This window comes from Sturnira hondurensis, unplaced genomic scaffold (assembly GCF_014824575.4).
Source record: "Sturnira hondurensis isolate 20B ecotype Veracruz unplaced genomic scaffold, ASM1482457v3 Scaffold0016184, whole genome shotgun sequence".
Lineage (NCBI taxonomy): Eukaryota > Metazoa > Chordata > Mammalia > Chiroptera > Phyllostomidae > Sturnira > Sturnira hondurensis.
In genome coordinates, this window is record NW_028088815.1 from 4,178,603 (window position 1) to 4,184,869 (window position 6,267).

Genomic DNA, 6,267 nt, shown 5'->3' on the forward strand with positions numbered 1-6,267 from the left:
AAGTCCTGTTAAATAGAGTTGGTGAATACAGGAGTGACAAACTGTACAGCAATGGATCCTGGAAAGTCAAAGTTTATTATCAGCAACAGAGCTAACTCTCCTCAAGGAAATCTCCTGCTAAAGTTGTTAGACTGATTGGCACTGATTGACAGTGAAACAAAAGCAAAGTCAAGAGTAGGGGCTTACCTGGATTCTAAAAGAGCACAACACCACTGTTGCACAAATCCAAGAGCAGAAGTTGTGTCCAGGTAGGTGTCACCCACAGAGTCTCAGCAATTTCATTAGAATCTAAGAGGTATGATGTATATTACTCAGGAGAAGCTCACTGCCATAACCTACAATAGCCAAGTCTAATTGGCTTAACCAAAAAAGACTCTCAACCTAATATGGATTTGGGGAGCAGGGAGCTTTGTTCTGTGTAGTTATTCAAAGACTTAGGCTTCATTTGTCTAATGGCCCTTCTATCCTCTAGAGTCCTGGAGTCCTCAGAAGATTCTCTGCATCTAGCACACAAACAAGGCAAGTGGGACACAGACAATCCAAGGAAGAATTAGGGGACTCATCTGGAAATGACACACATCACTTATCTCCACATTTCATTGTCCAAGACTAGTTTATGGTCAGTCCCAGACAACAGGGACCTGGGAGGTGCAGTTCAGCTGTGTGACAAGGAAGCAGAGGAAAGTTTGATACTGGTGAGCTCTAGCAGCCTCTGTTACAAATAGTTCATAAAACAGTTCATAAACTCATTTAAAAAAACTCTATTGTATCTTATTGTAATTTTTCCATTACCATTTATCCCCCTTTTCTCCCTCCTCCCACAATCACCACACTGTTGTTCGCGTCCATGAGTCTTTTTCCTTTCTACTTGATCCATTCACCCACTAACCCTACACACAGAGCTGTTAGCCTGCTTTCTATCTATGAGTCTGTCTCTATTTTGCTTGTTTGTTCAGTTTGTTCATTAGATCTCACATATGAGTGAAATCATATGATAATTGTCTTTTTCTGACTGGCCTATTTCAGTTAGGATAATGTTATGCAGATGCATCCATGCTGTCATAGAGGATAAAATCTCCTTTTTTAATGGCTGAGTAGTATTCCATGGTGTAACTGTCCCACAGTTGTTTTACCCACTCATCTACTGATTGACACTTGAGCTGATTCCATATCTTGGTGATTGTACATAACACTGCAATGAACATATGGGTGCTTATGTTCTTTCAAATTAGTCTTTCAAGTTTCTTTGGATAAATTCCCGGAAGTAGAATCACTGGGTCATAAGGCTGCTTCATTATTAATTTTTGAGGTATCTGCATACTGCTTTCCATAGTGGCTGCATTTCCATCAACAATGCAAAAGGGTTCCCTTTTCTCCACATCCATGCTAGCACTTATTGTTTGTTGAAGTACTGATGATTGTCATTCTGACAAGTGCTAGGTGGTATCTTATTGCGGTTTTCATTTGCATTTCTCTGATGATTAGTAACACTGAACATGTTTTCCTATGTCTGTTGGCCATCTGTATGTCCTCTTTGGAGACATGTTTGTTAAGGTTCTTTGCCCATTTTTTTAATTAGATTGTTTGGTTTTTTGGTGGTGAGTTGTATAAGTTCTTTATAAATTTTGGATATTAATTCCTTGTCAGATGTATTGGCAAATATGTTCTCCCATTCTGTGGGTTGTCTTTTTATTTTGTTGATGATTTTCTTTGCTGTGCAAAACTTTCTAGTTTGATGTAGTCCCATTTGCTTATTTTTTCTTTTGTTACCCTTGCCTGAGGAGATATATCAGAAAAAATATGCTACAAGCAATGTCTGAGATTTTACTGGCTATGTTTTCTAGGATTTTTATGGTTTTGATTCAAACATTTAAGCCTTTAATTTATTTTGAAGTTATTCTTGTGTATGGTATAAGAAGGTGATCTGGTTTCATTTTTCTGGATTTACTGGTCCAATTTTCCCCACACCATTTATTGAATAAATTATCTTTAGCCCATTGCATGTGCATGCTTCCTGTCAAATATTAATTGACCATAAAGACATGGGTTTATTTCTGAGCTTTCTATTCTGTTCCATTGATCTGTGTGTTTGTTTGTATTCCAGTACCATGCTATTTTGATTTCTATGGCCTTATAAGTATAGTTTGATACTAGGCAGTGTGATTCCTCCAAATTTGTTCTTTTTTCAAGATTACTGTTGCTAATCTGAGACTTTTTGTGATTCCATATACATATTTGAAATATTTGTTCTAGTTCTGTGAAATGCATCATTGGTATCTTGATAAGAATTGCTTTGAATCTATAGATTGCTTTTGATAGTGTGGACATTTTAATGATGTTAATTCCTTTTACCCATGAACATGGAATGTGCTTTCACTTATTTGTATTTTCTTCATTTCTTTCTTCATTATCATGATTTTTCAAATGTAGGTCTTTTACATCCCTGGTTGGATTTATTTCTAGGTATTCTTGTCTTTTTGAAGCAATTGTGAGTGGAATTGGTATCTTAATTTCCCTTTCTCATAGTTCATTATTGACATATAAAAATGCAACTGATTTCTGGATATGGATTTTGTATCCTGCTACTTTACTGAATTCATTTATCAGTTCTAGTAGTTTCTTGGTGGAATCTTTAGGGTTCTCTATGTACAGTATCATTTCATCTGCAAATGACAGTTTTACTTCTTTCTTTCCAATTTGGATGCCTTTATTTATTCTTCTTATCTGATTGCTGTGGCTAGGACTTCCAGTACTGTGTTGAATGAGAGGTGAAAATGGACATCCCTGTCTTGTTCCCAATCTTAAGAAGAACACTTGTAGTTTTGCCCATTAAGCATGACACTGGCAGTGGGTTTGCCATATATAGTTTTTATTATGTTTAGGTATGTTCCCTCTATTCCCACTTTGCTAAGAGTTTTCATCATACATGGGTGCTGAATTTTATCAAATGCTTTTTCTGCTTCTATTGATATGATAATATGGCTTTTATCCTTCATTTTGTTTAAGTGGTATACACATTTCTTGATTTCTGAATGTTGTAGCAACCTTGCATTCCCAGAATAAACCTTACTTCATCGTGGTGTATAATTTTTTAAAAAGATTTTATTCATTTATTTTTAGAGAGAAGAAAGGAGGAAGAAAGAGAGGGAGAGGCACACATCAATGTGTGGTTGCCTGTCATGCTCCCTCCACTGGGGACCTGGCCCATAACCCAGGTATTTGCCCTGACTAGGAATCAAACTGGTGACCCTTTGGTTCACATGCTGGCACTGAATCCACTGAGCCACACCAGCCAGGGGGCTGCTGTGTGATCTTTTTGATATACTGCTGGACTCAATTTGCTAATATTTTGTTGGGGATTTTAGCATCTTTATTTATCAGGGATGTTGGCTTATAATTTTCTATTTTTGTAGTGCCTTTATCTGGTTTTGGAATTAGGATAATGCTGTGCTTGTAAAATTAGCTTAGGAATCATCCCTCCTCCTGAATTATTTGAAATAGTTGAGAAGGAGAGCTATTAGATCTTCTTGGAATGTTTGGTAAAATTCATATTTGAAGCCACCTGGTCCAGGACTTTTTTTTGTTGGGAGTTTTTTTTATTACTGCTTCAATTTAACTAGGTGTAATCTGTCTATCCAAATTCTCTGATTCTTCCTGAGAATTTTGTTTTGGAAGATTGAATGTTTCTAGGAATTTATCCATTTCACCCAGGTTGTCCAGTTTGTTGAAATATAGTTGTTCATAATATTTTCTTACAATCATTTGTATTTTATGAGTGTCAGTTATTATTTCTCTTCTTTCATTTCTGATTTTGTTTATTTGGTTCTTCTCTCTTTATTTCTTGTTGAGTCTGGTTAAATGGTTTTCAATCTTGTTTATCTTTTTAAAGAGCCAGCTTTTGGATTAATAGATCTTTTGTATTTTTTAGACTTTATTTTGTTTATTTCTGCTCTGCTCTCTATTATTTTCTTCCTTCTGCTCACTTTGGGCTTTGTGGGAAACTCATTTTGAAAACAAATTTATTAAGTTTAATAAAAGCCAACACAGAACTGACTTTCAAAGTGGATTTCATAAGAGATCATATGTTCAATTCAAGTAGTGCTGTCTATTTTGAAAAATGTTCTTTGGATCAACACTCTTGGAATTTCATTCAGAGATATCACAGAAGCTCATTGTTGTTTTTTTCAGTCACCCTGGTTGAAATTAATACTCAAAGTATTGAATTTAGCCATCATTTAAATAATATTCATCATTGATACCCTCAGTTTTTCTTCAGTTTCAATGAATACTTTTATCATTTATTTAATACATCTTCAACTTCATCTCCCTACCTCCCTACAACTGGAATTTTATCTTGTTTTCATGCTGAGTAGCAAAACAATGACAATGCTAACCAGAGTAAGCTATTCCAAGAAGAGAAGTAAACTAACAGTTTAGCAGGTAAAATAGAAATATGTTTTATCCTTATATTTGTGCACTCTAGAATGCACAATGGTTTAGCCACTAAGGAATTCAAATGGGATTCTGAAGAATGTAGTAAAATCCAGGGTAAAATACAGGATTGTTTGTTATTGGGTTGTAGTGAAATCCAGCTGCTGTGCAGCTGTGTTAAGTGTTCCTGGACTGCATCTCTTGGCCACTAGCTGAATCTTGACATGGGGGAAGATTTTACCTAATACCAAGTAGAGATGTGGAAATCACTAAGTAGAGTTAGGGGATACACACAGGAACCAAAAGGCAGCAAAAATACTAAACATTGCTGAGTACATCCACCCCAGGAAAGACTTTACCTTCCAGTAGCTCCAAATTGGCACCACCCCCAGGGCTGACATGGCTGACTTTTCCTTCCGTGTTCCATCTCAAGCAGCAAGTGGCAGTGTCTCCACCACCTATGATGGTGATGCAGCCACTGGAAGTGGCTTTAACCACCTTGTCCATGAGGGCTTTGTTCTCTCAGCCACAAGCTTCCCATTCAAATATGCCCACAGGTTTATTCCACACAGTCTGCTTGGCTCTAGCTACAGCCTTGGCCTATTTCTTGCTGCTCTCAGGACCACAGTACAAACCCAAGCCAACAGGTATGCCAGTGGCTACAGTGGCTTGGCCAGTCTTGGCGTTCTCATCAAACTTGTCAGCAGTGACAAAGTCAACCGGCAAGGTAATCTTCACACTGTTCTTAGCTTTGAACATCAGATCTTTGATGACCTGTCTCCCTCTCCATCAAACAGAGAACTGCCAGTCTCCAAGCTTTTGAGCACCTTAAAGAAGGTAAAAGCCATTCCACCACCTATAATCATCACATTGACTTGGTTCAGCATGTTATTGATTGCTTGCATCTTATCTGCAACTTCAGCTGCACCCAGGATGGCCAGGAAGGGTCATTCTGGACTTTTCAAGCCCTTGGCAAAGTAGTAAAACTCCTTCATCAAAAAAGTTCCAGCTTTCTGTTGCAGATTGACTCCCACCATAGAGCTGTGGGCTGGTTAGCAGTGCCAAATGCATCACTGATATAGATATTTATTAGCTTGGAAAGTGAAGCTCAGAAAGTTTCTATTTTAGCTGGCTCAGCTTTAACATTGTTCCCCAGAAGCATCTTTTCCCTTACCTTCTTCTTCCACATGAAAGCAAAGGTTCTCCAGCAGGATGACAGACCCAGCAGCTGGGTCAGCACAAGCTTTCTCCAGTTCAGGGCCTGCGCAGTCCTTCAAGAACAGAACATCCTTGCCCAGCAGAGATTGGAGTTTTACAGCAACTGGCTCCAAGGAGTACTTGTCAGGCATGGGGACACCGTCAGGCTGACCCAGGTGGCTCATGTGAATAACTGACTTGGCTCCATTGTCCAAGCAAAATTTGGTGCTTGGGATGGCAGCCTTGATCCTCTGGTTGTTTGTTATTGGGTTGTTCTTTATAGGAACACTCAAGTCCACTATCATGCCCTTCGCATCCAGTTTGTCCAGAGTCAGCTTCTTAGAAAGTGACATCTTGGCAGTACAGCAAAGTCAAGAGGCCGATGGAACACAGTGATGGAGGTAGTAGCAAGCATGCACTAGGAAATTCATGCCGACAGCTCAGCTCGATAGCCTCAATTTGGCATTTGATTTTAAACAAAATGTCCTGAATTGCTCAGATTTTACACAATCAGAAAGTATAAGAATAATTCTCTGCAAAGTATGAATGAACAAAGATAAATTAATCTTCCCATGTGTACTCTCATCCTTTTTTAAAAAGATTTTATTTATTTATTTTTAGAGAAAGGGGAAGGGAAGA

At 38.0% G+C, this 6,267-nt stretch overlaps 1 pseudogene; it reads right to left on the reverse strand.

Moving 5' to 3' along the window:
* Positions 1-4,749: 4,749 nt before the first annotated feature.
* LOC119000676 (phosphoglycerate kinase 1-like) lies at positions 4,750-5,981 on the reverse strand (annotated as a pseudogene).
* Positions 5,982-6,267: the final 286 nt, after the last annotated feature.